This window comes from Oncorhynchus mykiss, chromosome 5, assembly GCF_013265735.2.
Source record: "Oncorhynchus mykiss isolate Arlee chromosome 5, USDA_OmykA_1.1, whole genome shotgun sequence".
In the NCBI taxonomy this organism is placed as follows: domain Eukaryota; kingdom Metazoa; phylum Chordata; class Actinopteri; order Salmoniformes; family Salmonidae; genus Oncorhynchus; species Oncorhynchus mykiss.
Window position 1 is genome coordinate 96,714,291 of NC_048569.1, and position 22,638 is coordinate 96,736,928.

The 22,638-nt window shown below is 45.8% G+C and overlaps 1 protein-coding gene across 2 annotated transcripts in view; it reads left to right on the forward strand.

Annotated features, from left to right (window-relative positions):
* Positions 1–22,638, forward strand: part of LOC118964702 (ras-related protein Rab-6B) — a 146,605-nt gene that overhangs the window by 36,119 nt on the left and 87,848 nt on the right. The window lies entirely within an intron of this gene.

Below are 22,638 nucleotides of genomic sequence, written 5' to 3' on the forward strand. Positions count from 1 at the left end.
TAACTGAGCTAAACGACTACCGCCCCGTAGCACTCACATCCGTCATCATGAAGTGCTTTGAGAGACTAGTCAAGGACCAGATCACCTCCACCCTACCTGACACCCTAGACCCACTCCAATTTGCTTACCGCCCAAATAGGTCCACAGACGATGCAATCTCAACCACACTGCACACTGCCCTAACCCATCTGGACAAGAGGAATACCTATGTGAGAATGCTGTTCATCGACTACAGCTCGGCATTCAACACCATAGTACCCTCCAAGCTCGTCATCAATCTCGAGACCCTGGGTCTCGACCCCGCCCTGTGCAACTGGGTACTGGACTTCCTGACGGGCCGCCCCCAGGTGGTGAGGGTAGGCAACAACATCTCCTCCCCGCTAATCCTCAACACTGGGGCCCCACAAGGGTGCGTTCTGAGCCCTCTCCTGTACTCCCTGTTCACCCACGACTGCGTGGCCACGCACGCCTCCAACTCAATCATCAAGTTTGCGGACGACACAACAGTGGTAGGCTTGATTACCAACAACGACGAGACGGCCTACAGGGAGGAGGTGAGGGCCCTCGGAGTGTGGTGTCAAGAAAATAACCTCACACTCAACGTCAACAAAACTAAGGAGATGATTGTGGACTTCAGGAAACAGCAGAGGGAACACCCCCCTATCCACATCGATGGAACAGTAGTGGAGAGGGTAGCAAGTTTTAAGTTCCTCGGCATACACATCACAGACAAACTGAATTGGTCCACTCACACAGACAGCATCGTGAAGAAGGCGCAGCAGCGCCTCTTCAACCTCAGGAGGCTGAAGAAATTCGGCTTGTCACCAAAAGCACTCACAAACTTCTACAGATGCACAATCGAGAGCATCCTGGCGGGCTGTAGCACCGCCTGGTATGGCAACTGCACCGCCCTCAACCGTAAGGCTCTCCAGAGGGTAGTGAGGTCTGCACAACGCATCACCGGGGGCAAACTACCTGCCCTCCAGGACACCTACACTACCCGATGTCACAGGAAGGCCATAAAGATCATCAAGGACATCAACCACCCGAGCCACTGCCTGTTCACCCCGCTATCATCCAGAAGGCGAGGTCAGTACAGGTGCATCAAAGCTGGGACCGAGAGACTGAAAAACAGCTTCTATCTCAAGGCCATCAGACTGTTAAACAGCCACCACTAACATTGAGTGGCTGCTGCCAACACACTGACACTGACTCAACTCCAGCCACTTTAATAATGGGAATTGATGGGAAATGATGTAAATATATCACTAGCCACTTTAAACAATGCTACCTTATATAATGTTACTTACCCTACATTATTCATCTCATATGCATACGTATATACTGTACTCTATATCATCGACTGTATCCTTATGTAATACATGTATCACTAGCCACTTTAAACTATGCCACTTTGTTTACATACTCATCTCATTTGCACATACTGTACTCGATACCATCTACTGTATCTTGCCTATGCTGCTCTGTACCATCACTCATTCATATATCCTTATGTACATATTCTTTATCCCCTCACACTGTGTACAAGACAGTAGTTTTGGAATTGTTAGTTAGATTACTTGTTGGTTATTACTGCATTGTCGGAACTAGAAGCACAAGCATTTCGCTACACTCGCATTAACATCTGCTAACCATGTGTATGTGACAAATAAAATTTGATTTGATTTGATTTTAAGGGATCGATTAGGAGATGGCTGAATTATCGATAAATCAGGAAATGCGATTTCACGTGTACCTTTAAATCCTTTGAAAAATCCACTTCACAATGGCCTATCAACGTGTAATGTTTTAGGATCATCAAAGACATTACCGCAACAAAACGTCTTCAGTTTGGCACTGACACACTATATACACAAAAGTATGTGGACACCACTTCAAATGAGTGGATTTGGCTATTTCAGCCACACTCATTGCTGACAGGTGTATAAAATCAAGCACACCAACCATGCAATCTCCTGTAGACAAACATTGGCAGCAGAATTGCCTTACTGAAGAGCTCAGTGACTTTCAACGTGGCACCGTCATAGGATGCCACCTTTCCAACAAGTCAATCTGTCAGATTTCTGGTCTGCTAGAGCTGCCCCGGTCAACTGTAAGTGCTGTTATTGTGAAGTGGGAATGTCTAGGAGCAACAACGGCTCAGCCACCAAGTGGTAGGCCACACAAGTTCACAGATGTATCACTAAAAGCCATGATGTTCATCAGTCCACGGTAAGACAAATTGTCTATAAATGTAGAAAGTTCAGCACTGTTGCTACTCTCCCTGCAAAGATGATTGCAAGAGCACAGCGTAGAATGTTCAGTGAGGTTAAGAAGAATCCTAGAGTGTCAGCTAAAGACTTACAGAAATCTCTGGAACATGCTAACATCTCTGTTGACGAGTCTACGATACGTAAAACACTGAACAAGAATGGTGTTCATGGGAGGACACCACGGAAGAAGCCACTGCTGTCCGAAAAAAACCATTGCTGCACGTATGAAGTCTATAAAAGTGCACCTGGATGTTCCACAGCGCTACTGGCAAAATATTCTGTGGACAGATGAAACTACAGTTGAGTTGTTTGGAAGGAACACACAGCACTATGTGGGGAGAAAAAGGCACAGCACACCAACATGAAAACCTCAACCCAACTGTAAAGTATAGTGGAGGGAGCATCATGGTTTGGGGCTGCTTTAGTGCCTCAGTGCGTAGACAGAAAAATGCATTCCCAAGTTTAGCCTTACATTCTCCTGCAAAATGTCTTGACATCTGTCCTGCAATTGAAGCTCAACATAAGTTAAGTGATGCAACAGGACAATGACCCAAAACACAGAATTAAATCAACAACAGAATGGCTTCAACAGAAGAAAATACGCCTTCTGGAGTGGCCCAGTCCGTCCTGACCTCAACCCGATTGAGATGCTGTGGCACCACCTCAAGAGAGCAGTTCACACCAGACATCCTAAGAATATTGCTGAACTGAAACAGTTTTGTAAAGAGGAATGGTCCAAAATTCCTCCTGACCGTTGTGCAGGTCTGATCCACAACTACAGAAAACGTTTGGTTGAGGTTATTGCTGCCAAAGGAGGGTCAACCAGATATTAAATCCAGGGGTTCACATACTTTTCCCATCCTGCACTGTGAATGTTTACACGCTGTGTTCCATAAAGACATGAACACGTATAATTCTTTGTGTTATTAGTTTAATCAGACTGTGTTTTGACCTAGAGGAAGATCAGATTAAATGTTATGACTAATTTATGCAGAAATCCAGGTATTTCCAAAGAGTTCACATACTCTTCCTTGCCGCTGTACGTTCCATTTGAGGCCATAAGGAAACGGTTAAATCTGTGGCTTGTGTAATTCCTCAGTGGGTGTGGGGCGGTTGTCAGGTTGTTGTCAGGCTCTCTCTCTCTCTCCTTCTCTCTCTCTCTCTCCTTCTCTGTCTCTCTCTCTCTCTCTCTCTTTCTTCCTCTCTCTCTCTCTTTCTTCATCTCTCTCCCTCCCTCTCCTTTTCTGCCTTACTTGACAGTTGAGGGTATTCAAAATAAAAACTGTTATTAAAACTATGTGTGGGCCTAGGTAGACGTTGGAATTGGATGATGGATTTTGTAATCTAGAATGATAGGGTGTCATATAGACTACATCTACAAACCTTCCAAAATAGCACTGGATGGGATGCAGTATACAAATGGAAAAGAAAGCAATCTCTCTCTCTCTCTCTCTGTCTCTCTCTCTCTCTCTCTCTGTCTCTCTCTCTCTCTCTCTCTCTCTGTCTCTCTCTCTCTCTCTCTCTGTCTCTCTCTCTCTCTGTCTCTCTCTCACTCTCTTTGTCTCTCTCTCACTCTCTTTGTATCTCTCTCTGTCTCTCTCTCTGTCTATATGTCTCTCTCTCTGTCTCTCTCTCTCTGTCTCTCTCTCACTATCTTTGTCTCTCTCTCACTCTCTTTGTCTCTCTCTCTGTCTCTCTCTCTCTCTGTCTCTCTCTCACTCTCTTTGTCTCTCTCTCACTCTCTTTGTCTCTTTCTCTGTCTCTCTCTCTGTCTCTCTCTCTGTCTCTCTCTCTGTCTCTCTCTCTGTCTCTCTCTCTGTCTCTCTCTGTCTGTCTCTCTCTCTCTCTCTGTAAATATAAATATATATAGAGAGAGAATTTAACGGCTTTATTGGCATGGGAAACAAATGTTAACATTGCCAAAGCAAGTGAAATAGATAATAATCAAAAGTGAAATCAACAATAAAAATGAACAGTAAACATTACACTCACAAAAGTTCCAAAATAATAAAAGACATTACAAATATCATATTATGAGCAAATAGTTCCCACTCTCTGTCTTTCACCCTCTCTCTGTCTCTCACCCTCTCTCTCTCTCTCTCTCTCACCATTTCTCCCTCTCACACACACTCACTCATACACTCACACATCTTCCTCTCTACGACCACCCTCTGCTAGCCAATCAATATGCCTCATAAGGTTTAGGCGGATGATATGGAGGAATATAGCAGAGTGGAGACAGTACATAACAGATCTGTGGAGAGAAGGACAGGGTATTTGTGCTGCTGGCTGTCACCATGGTAACTTTAATCTGCAGAGACATTCTTGGACATTTCCACAGCTGTTGTTGTTATAGAACACGTTGAATTGAATCCATTTTGGGTAACAGAGACATATACAACTAAATGTACAATGTGGACCCAGAGGATATCACTTGATAGTATTCATTTAAAAAAAAACACGCTTGTTTCCAAAGATTCCAATGTTGTGGAGAGATGTTACACAATGTTGTCAGGGATGCAGACTATAGCTATCTTCTAGCAACAGCTATAAGTTCTGGCCCTTTCCGCCAGACCTTCAGCTATCTGTGTAGGTGAATTCAGATACTGTAGCTAGCCTATTCTCCTAGATGGGTTTTTATCAGTTTCAATTAAAGGTCCAGTTCAGTCAAAAACATGATTTAACTGTGTTTTATCTATATCTCCACACTATGAGGTTTAACTGTGTTTTATCTATATATATTAACTGTGATTTATCTATATATATTAACTGTGTTTAATCTATATCTCCACACTATGAGGAATAATTATGTGAAATGTTGAGAAGGATGAGGAGGGCCTTGTAGTGTAAGAGCTGTTTGAAAAGACCAGCTTAAATGTCCGCCTGTTTTTATGGAGTGTTGCCCTTCCGCGGTGACATCACCAGGCGGTAAATTATTAAGTAGACCAATGAGAAAGATAGTTCCCAACCTCTCTGCCAATAGCAGCTCATTTTCCATCTTCCCTTCCCCACTCAGACCACTCCCGGACAGTCCTAAAAAAAATAGTATTGCTTGAGATATTGCGTTTTGCCAAGAAGCTATTTTTGTTTCTTTTTGACCATTTTACTTGAAAACAATCACAGTAAGATACTTCATTATTACGCAGAAATGATTTGATATTGATATAAAAACCCAGCTGCATTAGACCTTTAAACATGTTAACGACTTTATTTGTATTTATTCTGTTGAGCTTTGTTTATTTTGTATACTGAATAATACACTAATAACAGAGAAACAGATTCAAGCCAGATTGCTTCTTTTTTTTTTTTTTTTGTGTTTAGGTTCTACTTGAACATGATAGAGATACATGAGCCTAGTGTAATATGCATAGTGACTGAGTCAGGCTGTGTAGACGAGGAAAATGTGTTGCATAATGACTGAGTCAGGCTGTATAGAGGAGGAGAATGTTTTGCATAATGACTGAGTCAGGCTGTATAGAGGAGGAGAATGTTTTGCATAATGACTGAGTCAGGCTGTATAGAGGAGGAGAATGTTTTGCATAATGACTGAGTCAGGCTGTATAGAGGAGGAGAATGTTTTGCATAATGACTGAGTCAGGCTGTATAGAGGAGGAGAATGTTTTGCATAATGACTGAGTCAGGCTGTATAGAGGAGGAGAATGTTTTGCATAATGACTGAGTCAGGCTGTATAGAGGAGGAGAATGTTTTGCATAATGACTGAGTCAGGCTGTATAGAGGAGGAGAATGTTTTGCATAATGACTGAGTCAGGCTGTATAGAGGAGGAGAATGTTTTGCATAATGACTGAGTCAGGCTGTATAGAGGAGGAAAATGTGTTGCATAATGACTGAGTCAGGCTGTATAGAGGAGGAGAATGTTTTGCATAATGACTGAGTCAGGCTGTATAGAGGAGGAGAATGTTTTGCATAATGACTGAGTCAGGCTGTATAGAGGAGGAGAATGTTTTGCATAATGACTGAGTCAGGCTGTGTAGAGGAGAATAATGTTTTGCATAATGACTGAGTCAGGCTGTAAAGAGAAGAGAATGTTTTGCATAATGACTGAGTCAGGCTGTAAAGAGAAGAGAATGTTTTGCATAATGACTGAGTCAGGCTGTAAAGAGAAGAGAATGTTTTGCATAATGACTGAGTCAGGCTGTATAGAGGAGAAGAATGTTTTGCATAATGACTGAGTCAGGCTGTATAGAGGAGGAGAATGTTTTGCATAATGACTGAGTCAGGCTGTATAGAGGAGAATAATGTTTTGCATAATGACTGAGTCAGGCTGTATAGAGGATAAGAATGTTTTGCATAATGACTGAGTCAGGCTGTAAAGAGGAGGAGAATGTTTTGCATAATGACTGAGTCAGGCTGTGTAGAGGAGAATAATGTTTTGCATAATGACTGAGTCAGGCTGTAAAGAGAAGAGAATGTTTTGCATAATGACTGAGTCAGGCTGTAAAGAGAAGAGAATGTTTTGCATAATGACTGAGTCAGGCTGTAAAGAGAAGAGAATGTTTTGCATAATGACTGAGTCAGGCTGTGTAGAGGAGAATAATGTTTTGCATAATGACTGAGTCAGGCTGTAAAGAGGAGGAGAATGTTTTGCATAATGACTGAGGACGTTAGTCGTTGTTCTGCCGTCAATCAGGGCGTCAGCCCAGCCCCATTGATATCACTCCCAACCCAGCCCCATTGATATCACTCCCAACCCAGCCCTAGTGATATCACTCCCAACCCAGCCCCATTGATATCACTCCCAACCCAGCCCTAGTGATATCACTCCCAACCCAGCCCTAGTGATATCACTCCCAACCCAGCCCTAGTGATATCACTCCCAACCCAGCCCTAGTGATATCACTCCCAACCCAGCCCTAGTGATATCACTCCCAACCCAGCCCTAGTGATATCACTCCCAACCCAGCCCTAGTGATATCACTCCCAACCCAGCCCTAGTGATATCACTCCCAACCCAGCCCTAGTGATACTACTCCCAACCCAGCCCCATTGATATCACTCCCAACCCAGCCCCATTGATATCACTCCCAACCCAGCCCTAGTGATATCACTCCCAACCCAGCCCCATTGATACTACTCCCAACCCAGCCCCATTGATACTACTCCCAACCCAGCCCTAGTGATATCACTCCCAACCCAGCCCCATTGATACTACTCCCAACCCAGCCCTAGTGATATCACTTCCAGCCCCATTGATACTACTCCCAACCCAGCCCTAGTGATATCACTCCCAACCCAGCCCCATTGATACTACTCCCAACCCAGCCCTAGTGATATCACTCCCAACCCAGCCCCATTGATACTACTCCCAACCCAGCCCTAGTGATATCACTCCCAACCCAGCCCCATTGATACTACTCCCAACCCAGCCCTAGTGATATCACTCCCAGCCCCATTGATATCACTCCCAACCCAGCCCTAGTGATATCACTCCCAGCCCCATTGATACTACTCCCAACCCAGCCCTAGTGATATCACTCCCAGCCCCATTGATATCACTCCCAACCCAGCCCCATTGATATCACTCCCAACCCAGCCCTAGTGATATCACTCCCAACCCAGCCCTAGTGATATCACTCCCAACCCAGCCCAATTGATACTACTCCCAACCCAGCCCCATTGATACTACTCCCAACCCAGCCCTAGTGATATCACTCCCAACCCAGCCCCATTGATACTACTCCCAACCCAGCCCTAGTGATATCACTCCCAGCCCCATTGATACTACTCCCAACCCAGCCCTAGTGATATCACTCCCAACCCAGCCCCATTGATACTACTCCCAACCCAGCCCTAGTGATATCACTCCCAACCCAGCCCCATTGATACTACTCCCAACCCAGCCCTAGTGATATCACTCCCAGCCCCATTGATACTACTCCCAACCCAGCCCTAGTGATATCACTCCCAACCCAGCCCCATTGATACTACTCCCAACCCAGCCCTAGTGATATCACTCCCAACCCAGCCCCATTGATACTACTCCCAACCCAGCCCTAGTGATATCACTCCCAACCCAGCCCCATTGATACTACTCCCAACCCAGCCCTAGTGATATCACTCCCAGCCCCATTGATACTACTCCCAACCCAGCCCTAGTGATATCACTCCCAACCCAGCCCTAGTGATATCACTCCCAACCCAGCCCTAGTGATATCACTCCCAACCCAGCCCCATTGATACTACTCCCAACCCAGCCCTAGTGATATCACTCCCAACCCAGCCCCATTGATACTACTCCCAACCCAGCCCCATTGATATCACTCCCAACCCCATTGATATCACTCTCAACCCCATTGATACCACTCCCAACCCAGCCCTAGTGATATCACTCCCAACCCAGCCCTAGTGATATCACTCCCAACCCAGCCCCATTGATATCACTCCCAACCCAGCCCTAGTGATATCACTCCCAGCCCCATTGATATCACTCCCAACCCAGCCCTAGTGATATCACTCCCAACCCAGCCCTTGTGATATCACTCCAGCCCTAGTGATATCACTCCCAGCCCTAGTGATATCACTCCCAGCCCTAGTGATATCACTCCCAACCCAGCCCTAGTGATATCACTCCCAACCCAGCCCTAGTGATATCACTCCCAACCCAGCCCTAGTGATATCACTCCCAACCCAGCTCTTGTGATATCTCTCCAGCCCTAGTGATATCACTCCCAGCCCCATTGATATCACTCCCAACCCAGCCCTAGTGATATCACTCCCAGCCCAGCCCTAGTGATATCACTCCCAACCCAGCCCTTGTGATATCACTCCAGCCCTAGTGATATCACTCCCAACCCCATTGATATCACTCCCAACCCAGCCCTAGTGATATCACTCCCAACCCAGCCCTAGTGATATCACTCCCAACCCAGCCCTTGTGATATCACTCCAGCCCTAGTGATATCACGCCCAGCCCCATTGATATCACTCCCAACCCCATTGATATCACTCCCAACCCAGCCCTTGTGATATCACTCCCAGCCCTAGTGATATCACTCCCAGCCCCATTGATATCACTCCCAACCCAGCCCTAGTGATATCACTCCCAGCGCTAGTGATATCACTCCCAGCCCTAGTGATATCACTCCCAACCCTAGTGATATCACTCCCAACCCTAGTGATATCACTCCCAGCCCTAGTGATATCACTCCCAACCCAGTCCTTGTGATATCACTCCCAGCCCTAGTGATATCACTCCCAGCCCTAGTGATATCAATCCCAGCCCAGCCCTAGTGATATCACTCACAACCCAGCCCTAGTGATATCACTCCCAGCCCTAGTGATATCACTCCCAACCCAGTCCTTGTGATATCACTCCCAGCCCTAGTGATATCACTCCCAGCCCTAGTGATATCACTCCCAGCCCAGCCCTAGTGATATCACTCCCAGCCCAGCCCTAGTGATATCACTCACAACCCAGCCCTAGTGATATCACTCCCAGCCCTAGTGATATCACTCCCAACCCAGCCCAATTGATACTACTCCCAACCCAGCCCCATTGATACTACTCCCAACCCAGCCCTAGTGATATCACTCCCAACCCAGCCCCATTGATACTACTCCCAACCCAGCCCTAGTGATATCACTCCCAGCCCCATTGATACTACTCCCAACCCAGCCCTAGTGATATCACTCCCAACCCAGCCCCATTGATACTACTCCCAACCCAGCCCTAGTGATATCACTCCCAACCCAGCCCCATTGATACTACTCCCAACCCAGCCCTAGTGATATCACTCCCAGCCCCATTGATACTACTCCCAACCCAGCCCTAGTGATATCACTCCCAACCCAGCCCCATTGATACTACTCCCAACCCAGCCCTAGTGATATCACTCCCAACCCAGCCCCATTGATACTACTCCCAACCCAGCCCTAGTGATATCACTCCCAACCCAGCCCCATTGATACTACTCCCAACCCAGCCCTAGTGATATCACTCCCAGCCCCATTGATACTACTCCCAACCCAGCCCTAGTGATATCACTCCCAACCCAGCCCTAGTGATATCACTCCCAACCCAGCCCTAGTGATATCACTCCCAACCCAGCCCCATTGATACTACTCCCAACCCAGCCCTAGTGATATCACTCCCAACCCAGCCCCATTGATACTACTCCCAACCCAGCCCCATTGATATCACTCCCAACCCCATTGATATCACTCTCAACCCCATTGATACCACTCCCAACCCAGCCCTAGTGATATCACTCCCAACCCAGCCCTAGTGATATCACTCCCAACCCAGCCCCATTGATATCACTCCCAACCCAGCCCTAGTGATATCACTCCCAGCCCCATTGATATCACTCCCAACCCAGCCCTAGTGATATCACTCCCAACCCAGCCCTTGTGATATCACTCCAGCCCTAGTGATATCACTCCCAGCCCTAGTGATATCACTCCCAGACCTAGTGATATCACTCCCAACCCAGCCCTAGTGATATCACTCCCAACCCAGCCCTAGTGATATCACTCCCAACCCAGCCCTAGTGATATCACTCCCAACCCAGCTCTTGTGATATCTCTCCAGCCCTAGTGATATCACTCCCAGCCCCATTGATATCACTCCCAACCCAGCCCTAGTGATATCACTCCCAGCCCAGCCCTAGTGATATCACTCCCAACCCAGCCCTTGTGATATCACTCCAGCCCTAGTGATATCACTCCCAACCCCATTGATATCACTCCCAACCCAGCCCTAGTGATATCACTCCCAACCCAGCCCTAGTGATATCACTCCCAACCCAGCCCTTGTGATATCACTCCAGCCCTAGTGATATCACGCCCAGCCCCATTGATATCACTCCCAACCCCATTGATATCACTCCCAACCCAGCCCTTGTGATATCACTCCCAGCCCTAGTGATATCACTCCCAGCCCCATTGATATCACTCCCAACCCAGCCCTAGTGATATCACTCCCAGCGCTAGTGATATCACTCCCAGCCCTAGTGATATCACTCCCAACCCTAGTGATATCACTCCCAACCCTAGTGATATCACTCCCAGCCCTAGTGATATCACTCCCAACCCAGTCCTTGTGATATCACTCCCAGCCCTAGTGATATCACTCCCAGCCCTAGTGATATCAATCCCAGCCCAGCCCTAGTGATATCACTCACAACCCAGCCCTAGTGATATCACTCCCAGCCCTAGTGATATCACTCCCAACCCAGTCCTTGTGATATCACTCCCAGCCCTAGTGATATCACTCCCAGCCCTAGTGATATCACTCCCAGCCCAGCCCTAGTGATATCACTCCCAGCCCAGCCCTAGTGATATCACTCACAACCCAGCCCTAGTGATATCACTCCCAGCCCTAGTGATATCACTCCCAACCCAGCCCAATTGATACTACTCCCAACCCAGCCCCATTGATACTACTCCCAACCCAGCCCTAGTGATATCACTCCCAACCCAGCCCCATTGATACTACTCCCAACCCAGCCCTAGTGATATCACTCCCAGCCCCATTGATACTACTCCCAACCCAGCCCTAGTGATATCACTCCCAACCCAGCCCCATTGATACTACTCCCAACCCAGCCCTAGTGATATCACTCCCAACCCAGCCCCATTGATACTACTCCCAACCCAGCCCTAGTGATATCACTCCCAGCCCCATTGATACTACTCCCAACCCAGCCCTAGTGATATCACTCCCAACCCAGCCCCATTGATACTACTCCCAACCCAGCCCTAGTGATATCACTCCCAACCCAGCCCCATTGATACTACTCCCAACCCAGCCCTAGTGATATCACTCCCAACCCAGCCCCATTGATACTACTCCCAACCCAGCCCTAGTGATATCACTCCCAGCCCCATTGATACTACTCCCAACCCAGCCCTAGTGATATCACTCCCAACCCAGCCCTAGTGATATCACTCCCAACCCAGCCCTAGTGATATCACTCCCAACCCAGCCCCATTGATACTACTCCCAACCCAGCCCTAGTGATATCACTCCCAACCCAGCCCCATTGATACTACTCCCAACCCAGCCCCATTGATATCACTCCCAACCCCATTGATATCACTCTCAACCCCATTGATACCACTCCCAACCCAGCCCTAGTGATATCACTCCCAACCCAGCCCTAGTGATATCACTCCCAACCCAGCCCCATTGATATCACTCCCAACCCAGCCCTAGTGATATCACTCCCAGCCCCATTGATATCACTCCCAACCCAGCCCTAGTGATATCACTCCCAACCCAGCCCTTGTGATATCACTCCAGCCCTAGTGATATCACTCCCAGCCCTAGTGATATCACTCCCAGCCCTAGTGATATCACTCCCAACCCAGCCCTAGTGATATCACTCCCAACCCAGCCCTAGTGATATCACTCCCAACCCAGCCCTAGTGATATCACTCCCAACCCAGCTCTTGTGATATCTCTCCAGCCCTAGTGATATCACTCCCAGCCCCATTGATATCACTCCCAACCCAGCCCTAGTGATATCACTCCCAGCCCAGCCCTAGTGATATCACTCCCAACCCAGCCCTTGTGATATCACTCCAGCCCTAGTGATATCACTCCCAACCCCATTGATATCACTCCCAACCCAGCCCTAGTGATATCACTCCCAACCCAGCCCTAGTGATATCACTCCCAACCCAGCCCTTGTGATATCACTCCAGCCCTAGTGATATCACGCCCAGCCCCATTGATATCACTCCCAACCCCATTGATATCACTCCCAACCCAGCCCTTGTGATATCACTCCCAGCCCTAGTGATATCACTCCCAGCCCCATTGATATCACTCCCAACCCAGCCCTAGTGATATCACTCCCAGCGCTAGTGATATCACTCCCAGCCCTAGTGATATCACTCCCAACCCTAGTGATATCACTCCCAACCCTAGTGATATCACTCCCAGCCCTAGTGATATCACTCCCAACCCAGTCCTTGTGATATCACTCCCAGCCCTAGTGATATCACTCCCAGCCCTAGTGATATCAATCCCAGCCCAGCCCTAGTGATATCACTCACAACCCAGCCCTAGTGATATCACTCCCAGCCCTAGTGATATCACTCCCAACCCAGTCCTTGTGATATCACTCCCAGCCCTAGTGATATCACTCCCAGCCCTAGTGATATCACTCCCAGCCCAGCCCTAGTGATATCACTCCCAGCCCAGCCCTAGTGATATCACTCACAACCCAGCCCTAGTGATATCACTCCCAGCCCTAGTGATATCACTCCCAACCCAGCCCAATTGATACTACTCCCAACCCAGCCCCATTGATACTACTCCCAACCCAGCCCTAGTGATATCACTCCCAACCCAGCCCCATTGATACTACTCCCAACCCAGCCCTAGTGATATCACTCCCAGCCCCATTGATACTACTCCCAACCCAGCCCTAGTGATATCACTCCCAACCCAGCCCCATTGATACTACTCCCAACCCAGCCCTAGTGATATCACTCCCAACCCAGCCCCGTTGATACTACTCCCAACCCAGCCCTAGTGATATCACTCCCAGCCCCATTGATACTACTCCCAACCCAGCCCTAGTGATATCACTCCCAACCCAGCCCCATTGATACTACTCCCAACCCAGCCCTAGTGATATCACTCCCAACCCAGCCCCATTGATACTACTCCCAACCCAGCCCTAGTGATATCACTCCCAACCCAGCCCCATTGATACTACTCCCAACCCAGCCCTAGTGATATCACTCCCAGCCCCATTGATACTACTCCCAACCCAGCCCTAGTGATATCACTCCCAACCCAGCCCTAGTGATATCACTCCCAACCCAGCCCTAGTGATATCACTCCCAACCCAGCCCCATTGATACTACTCCCAACCCAGCCCTAGTGATATCACTCCCAACCCAGCCCCATTGATACTACTCCCAACCCAGCCCCATTGATATCACTCCCAACCCCATTGATATCACTCTCAACCCCATTGATACCACTCCCAACCCAGCCCTAGTGATATCACTCCCAACCCAGCCCTAGTGATATCACTCCCAACCCAGCCCCATTGATATCACTCCCAACCCAGCCCTAGTGATATCACTCCCAGCCCCATTGATATCACTCCCAACCCAGCCCTAGTGATATCACTCCCAACCCAGCCCTTGTGATATCACTCCAGCCCTAGTGATATCACTCCCAGCCCTAGTGATATCACTCCCAGCCCTAGTGATATCACTCCCAACCCAGCCCTAGTGATATCACTCCCAACCCAGCCCTAGTGATATCACTCCCAACCCAGCCCTAGTGATATCACTCCCAACCCAGCTCTTGTGATATCTCTCCAGCCCTAGTGATATCACTCCCAGCCCCATTGATATCACTCCCAACCCAGCCCTAGTGATATCACTCCCAGCCCAGCCCTAGTGATATCACTCCCAACCCAGCCCTTGTGATATCACTCCAGCCCTAGTGATATCACTCCCAACCCCATTGATATCACTCCCAACCCAGCCCTAGTGATATCACTCCCAACCCAGCCCTAGTGATATCACTCCCAACCCAGCCCTTGTGATATCACTCCAGCCCTAGTGATATCACGCCCAGCCCCATTGATATCACTCCCAACCCCATTGATATCACTCCCAACCCAGCCCTTGTGATATCACTCCCAGCCCTAGTGATATCACTCCCAGCCCCATTGATATCACTCCCAACCCAGCCCTAGTGATATCACTCCCAGCGCTAGTGATATCACTCCCAGCCCTAGTGATATCACTCCCAACCCTAGTGATATCACTCCCAACCCTAGTGATATCACTCCCAGCCCTAGTGATATCACTCCCAACCCAGTCCTTGTGATATCACTCCCAGCCCTAGTGATATCACTCCCAGCCCTAGTGATATCAATCCCAGCCCAGCCCTAGTGATATCACTCACAACCCAGCCCTAGTGATATCACTCCCAGCCCTAGTGATATCACTCCCAACCCAGTCCTTGTGATATCACTCCCAGCCCTAGTGATATCACTCCCAGCCCTAGTGATATCACTCCCAGCCCAGCCCTAGTGATATCACTCCCAGCCCAGCCCTAGTGATATCACTCACAACCCAGCCCTAGTGATATCACTCCCAGCCCTAGTGATATCACTCCCAACCCAGTCCTTGTGATATCACTCCCAGACCTAGTGATATCACTCCCAGCCCAGCCCTAGTGATATCACTCCCAGCCCTAGTGATATCACTCCCAGCCCAGCCCCAGTGATATCACTCCCAGCCCAGCCCTAGTGATATCACTCCCAGCCCCATTGATATCACTCCCAGCCCCAGTGATATCACTCCCAGCCCTAGTGATATCACCAGTGATATCTCCCCTGTCTCTCTATTCTGAACCAAAGGGTATTTTATTGTACATAAATTCTGTACCAGACCTAGCTGAACACTCGGCAGAGAAAGCCTCCATCTCCTGTACCCATCATAACACAGATGCACGCGCACAAGCAGGCACGCACACACATACACACACACACACACACACACGGAAAACCGCTTCTTACTGACTCTCTGACTGACGTTTACAGACAAGCACCACTTAAACACATCTCCTTAGATCACGGCTCTGTACAAACGGCTCTGTACAAACGGCTCTGTACGAATGGCTCTGTACGAACGGCTCAATTTTAACAGCTCTATGCGAACGGCTCGATTTTAACGGTTCTATACAAATGGCTCTATACGAACGTCTCTATACGAACGGCTCTATACCCGACAGACAACAGCAAACTGAATCAATATCAGTGATCTGTTAGAAGAGGAGGGTGAGGAAGACAGAATCAAAGGCTTCATCCCTTTTTCCATGTACAGGACCTTCAGAAAGTATTCATACCCCTTGACTGGTTTCACATGTTGTTCTGTTACAGGCTGCATTCAAAAGGATTAAAGGTCCTTTATGTCTCACCCATCTACACACAATAGCCCATAATGACCGAGTGAAAACAGGTTTTTAGAAAACTTTGCAAATGTATTGCAAAATGGATTACAGAAATATCTAATTTACATACAGTTGAAGTCGGAGGTTTACATACACCTTAGCCAAATACATTTAAAAAATCAGTTTTTCACAAGTCCTGACATTTAATCCTAGAGAAAATTCCCTGTCTTAGGTCAGTTAGGATCACCACTTTATTTTAAGAATGTGAAATGCTAGAATAATAGTAGAGAGAATTATTTATTTCAGCTTTTATTTCTTTCATGACATTCCCAGTGGGTCAGACGTTTACATACACTCAATTAGTATTTGGTAGCATTACCTTTAAATTGTTTAACTTGGGTCAAACGTTTCGGGTAGCCTTCTACAAGCTTCCCGCAATAAGTTGGGTGAATTTTGGCCCATTCCTCCTGACAGAGCTGGTGTAACTGAGTCAGGTTTGTAGGCCTCCTTGTTCACACACACTTTTTCAGTTCTGCCCACAATTGTTCTATAGGATTGAGGTCAGGGCTTTGTGATGGCCACTCCAATACCTTGACTTTTTGTCCTTAAGCCATTTTGCCACAACTTTGGAAGTCTGCTTGGGGTCATTGTCCATTTGGAGACTCATTTGCGACCAAGCTTTAACTTCCTGACTGATGTCTTGAGATGTTGCTTCAATATATCCACATAATTTTCCTACCTCATGATGCCATCTATTTTGTGAAGTGCACCAGTCCCTCCTGCAGCAAAGCACCCCCACAACATGATGATGCTGCCACCCCCGTGCTTCACTGTTGGGATGGTGTTCTTCGGCTTGCAAGCCTCCCCCTTTTTCCTCCAAACACAACGATGGTCATTATGGCCAAACAGTTCTATTTTTCTTTGATCAGACCAGGGGACATTTCTCCATCGGCGATGTCGTACCCACAGCAACTATTAAAACATTCCCAAACCAGAAACCGTGGATTGATGGCAGCATTCGCTCGAAACTGAAAGCGCCGAACCACTGCTTTTAATCAGGGCAAGGTGACCGGAAACATGGCCGAATACAAACAGTGTAGCTATTCCCTCCGCAAGGCAATCAAACAAGCTAAGCGTCAGTATACAGACAAAGTAGAGTCACAATTCAACGGCTCAGACACAAGAGGTATGTGGCAGGCTCTACAGTCAATCACGGATTACAAAAAGAAAACCGGCAGCACCTCAGGAGGCTGAAGAAATTCGGCTTGTCACCAAAACTACTCACAAACTTTTACAGATGCACAATCGAGAGCATCCTGTCGGGCTGTATGCCTGGTACGGCAATTGCTCCGCCCACAACCGTAAGGCTCTCTAGAGGGTAGTGAAGTCTGCACAACGCATCACCGGGGGCAAACTACCTGCCCTCCAGGACACCTACACCACCCGATATCACAGGAAGGCCATAAAGATCATCAAGGACATCAACCACCCGAGCCACTTCCTGTTCACCCCGCTATCATCCAGAAGGCGAGGTCAGTACAGGTGCATCAAAGCAGGGACCGAGAGACTAAAAAACAGCTTCTATCTCAAGGCCATCAGACTGTTAAACAGCCGTCACTAACACTGAGTGGCTGCTGCCAACATACTGACTCAACTCCAGCCACTTTAATAATGGAAAAATTGATGTAAAAAATGTATCACTAGTCTCTTTATATAATGCCACTTAATATAATGTTTACATACCCTACATTACTCATCTCATTTATACAGTGGGGCAAAAAAGTATTTAGTCAGCCACCAATTGTGCAAGTTCTCCCACTTAAAAAGATGAGAGGCCTGTAATTTTCACCATAGGTACACTTCAACTATGACAGACAAAATGAGAAAAAAACATCCAGAAAATCACATTGTAGGATTTTTAATTAATTTATTTGCAAATTATGGTGGAAAATAAGTATTTGGTCAATAACAAAAGTTTATCTCAATACTTTGTTATATACCCTTTGTTGGCAATGACAGAGGTCAAACGTTTTCTGTAAGTCTTCACAAGGTTATCACACACTGTTGTTGGTATTTTGGCCCATTCCTCCATGCAGATCTCCTCTAGAGCAGTGATCTTTTGGGTACCTATGATGAAAATTACAGGCCTCTCTCATCTTTTTAAGTGGGAGAACTTGCACAATTGGTGGCTGACTAAATACTTTTTTGCCCCACTGTATATACTGTACTCGATACCATCTACTGCATCTTGCTTATGCCGTTCTGTACCATCACTCATTCATATATCTTTATGTACATATTATCCATCCCTTTACACTTGTGTGTATAAGGTAGTTGTTATGGAATTGTTAGGTTAGATTACTCGTTTGCTATTACTGATTGGCGGAACTAGAAGCACAAGCATTTCACTACACTCGCATTAACATCTACTAACCATGTGTATGTGACAAATAAAATTTGATTTGATTTTGTGCAGTTGCAAACCGTAGGTTGGCTTTTTTATGGCGGTTTTGGAGCAGTGGCTTCTTCCTTGCTGAGCGGCCTTTCAGGTTATGTCGATATAGGACTCGTGTTACTGTGGATCTAGATACTTTTGTACCTGTTTCCTCCAGCATCTTCACAAGGTCCTTTGCTGTTGTTCTGGGATTGATTTGCGCTTTTCGCAACAAAGTACGTTCATCTCTAAGAGACAGAACGCATCTCCTTCCTGAGCGGTATGACGGCTGTGTGGTCCCATGGTGTTTATACTTGCGTACTATTGTTTGTACAGATGAACGTGGTACCTTCAGGTGTTTGGAAATTGCTCCCAAGAATGAACCAGACTTGTGGAGGTCTATGATTTATTTTCTGAGATCTTGGCTGATTTCTTTTGATTTTCCCACGATGTCAAGCAAAGAGGCACTGAGTTTGAAGGTAGGCCTTGAAATACATCCACAGGTACACCTCCAAATGACTCAAATGATGTCAATTAGCCTATCAGAAGCTTCTAAAGCCATGACATAATTTTCTGGAATTTTCCAAGCTGTTTAAAAGCACAGTCAACTTAGTGTATGTGAACTTCTGACCCACTGGAATTGTGATACAGTGAATTATAAGTGAAATAATCTGTCTGTAAACAATTGTTGGAAAAATGACTTGTGTCATGCACAAAATAGATGTCCTAACCCACTTGCCAAAACTATAGTTTGTTAACAAGACATTGGTGGAGTGGTTGAACAACGAGTTTTAATGACTCCAACCTAAGTGTTTGTAAACGAGTTTTAATGACTCCAACCTAAGTGTTTGTAAACGAGTTTTAATGACTCCAACCTAAGTGTTTGTAAACGAGTTTTAATGACTCCAACCTAAGTGTTTGTAAACGAGTTTTAATGACTCCAACCTAAGTGTTTGTAAACAAGTTTTAATGACTCCAACCTAAGTGTTTGTAAACTAGTTTTAATGACTCCAACCTAAGTGTATGTAAACTAGTTTTAATGACTCCAACCTAAGTGTATGTAAACTAGTTTTAATGACTCCAACCTAAGTGTTTGTAAACGAGTTTTAATGACTCCAACCTAAGTGTATGTAAACTAGTTTTAATGACTCCAACCTAAGTGTTTGTAAACGAGTTTTAATGACTCCAACCTAAGTGTATGTAAACGAGTTTTAATGACTCCAACCTAAGTGTTTGTAAACGAGTTTTAATGACTCCAACCTAAGTGTATGTAAACTAGTTTTAATGACTCCAACCTAAGTGTATGTAAACTAGTTTTAATGACTCCAACCTAAGTGTTTGTAAACGAGTTTTAATGACTCCAACCTAAGTGTTTGTAAACGAGTTTTAATGACTCCAACCTAAGTGTTTGTAAACGAGTTTTAATGACTCCAACCTAAGTGTTTGTAAACGAGTTTTAATGACTCCAACCTAAGTGTTTGTAAACAAGTTTTAATGACTCCAACCTAAGTGTTTGTAAACGAGTTTTAATGACTCCAACCTAAGTGTTTGTAAACGAGTTTTAATGACTCCAACCTAAGTGTTTGTAAACGAGTTTTAATGACTCCAACCTAAGTGTTTGTAAACGAGTTTTAATGACTCCAACCTAAGTGTTTGTAAACGAGTTTTAATGACTCCAACCTAAGTGTTTGTAAACTAGTTTTAATGACTCCAACCTAAGTGTTTGTAAACGAGTTTTAATGACTCCAACCTAAGTGTTTGTAAACGAGTTTTAATGACTCCAACCTAAGTGTTTGTAAACGAGTTTTAATGACTCCAACCTAAGTGTTTGTAAACGAGTTTTAATGACTCCAACCTAAGTGTTTGTAAACAAGTTTTAATGACTCCAACCTAAGTGTATGTAAACGAGTTTTAATGACTCCAACCTAAGTGTATGTAAACTAGTTTTAATGACTCCAACCTAAGTGTTTGTAAACGAGTTTTAATGACTCCAACCTAAGTGTTTGTAAACAAGTTTTAATGACTCCAACCTAAGTGTTTGTAAACGAGTTTTAATGACTCCAACCTAAGTGTTTGTAAACTAGTTTTAATGACTCCAACCTAAGTGTTTGTAAATGAGTTTTAATGACTCCAACCTAAGTGTTTGTAAACAAGTTTTAATGACTCCAACCTAAGTGTTTGTAAACGAGTTTTAATGACTCCAACCTAAGTGTTTGTAAACGAGTTTTAATGACTCCAACCTAAGTGTTTGTAAACGAGTTTTAATGACTCCAACCTAAGTGTTTGTAAACTAGTTTTAATGACTCCAACCTAAGTGGATGTAAACTAGTTTTAATGACTCCAACCTAAGTGTTTGTAAACTAGTTTTAATGACTCCAACCTAAGTGTTTGTAAACAAGTTTTAATGACTCCAACCTAAGTGTTTGTAAACGAGTTTTAATGACTCCAACCTAAGTGTTTGTAAACGAGTTTTAATGACTCCAACCTAAGTGTTTGTAAACGAGTTTTAATGACTCCAACCTAAGTGTTTGTAAACTAGTTTTAATGACTCCAACCTAAGTGGATGTAAACTAGTTTTAATGACTCCAACCTAAGTGTTTGTAAACTAGTTTTAATGACTCCAACCTAAGTGTTTGTAAACGAGTTTTAATGACTCCAACCTAAGTGTTTGTAAACGAGTTTTAATGACTCCAACCTAAGTGTTTGTAAACGAGTTTTAATGACTCCAACCTAAGTGTTTGTAAACTAGTTTTAATGACTCCAACCTAAGTGTTTGTAAACTAGTTTTAATGACTCCAACCTAAGTGGATGTAAACTTCAGAATTCAACTGTTCGTATTCAGATCCCTGAGTCAATACTTTGTAGAAGCACATTTGGCAACGATTACAGCTGTGAGGCTTTCTGGGTAAGTATCTAAGAGCTTTCCACACCAGGATTGTAGAACATTTGCTCGTTATACTTTTCCACATTCTTCAATCTCTGTCAAATTGGCTGTTGATCGTTGTTAGAGAACCATTTTCAGTTCTTGCCATAGATTTTTGTCTTTGTTGTTGAATCTGTGTTTGAAATTCGCTGCACAATTGTGGGAGCTTACTGATAATTGTATGTGTAGGGTACAGATATGAGGTAGTCATTTAAAAAATCATGTTAAACACAATTATTGCAACTTATTATGTGACTTGTTTAAGCACATTATTAATTGCTGAACTTGTTTAAGCCTGTCATAACAAAGGGAGGTAAATACTTATGGACTCAAGACATTTCAGCTTTTCATTTTTTTTTTAAAAATGTGGAATAAGTCAAGGGGTATGAATACTTTCTGTCGTCACTGTTGGTATTACAGACTGGGTGTGTAGTGCCCTGTTTTGACCAGGGCCCACAGGGCTCTCTGTAGGTGAATAGGGAATACTCTGGCCCACAGGGCTCTCTGTAGGTGAATAGGGAATACTCTGGCCCACAGGGCTCTCTGTAGGTGAATAGGGAATACTCTGGCCCACAGGGCTCTCTGTAGGTGAATTGGGAATACTCTGGCCCACAGGGCTCTCTGTAGGTCAATAGGGAATACTCTGGCCCACAGGGCTCTCTGTAGGTCAATAGGGAATACTCTGGCCCACAGGGCTCTCTGTAGGTGAATAGGGAATACTCTGGCCCACAGGGTTCTCTGTAGGTCAATAGGGAATACTCTGGCCCACAGGGCTCTCTGTAGGTCAATAAGGAATACTCTGGCCCACAGGGCTCTCTGTAGGTCAATAGGGAATACTCTGGCCCACAGGGCTCTCTGTAGGTCAATAGGGAATACTCTGGCCCACAGGGCTCTCTTTAGGTCAATAGGGAATACTCTGGCCCACAGGGCTCTCTGTAGGTCAATAGGGAATACTCTGGCCCACAGGGCTCTCTGTAGGTCAATAGGGAATACTCTGGCCCACAGGGCTCTCTGTAGGTGAATTGGGAATACTCTGTATTCACACAGAAGCTGTCTACCAGGCCTTATGAGCCCCATTCATTTAAATCCCTTTCGGTGTGGAATCAAACGCTCTTGTG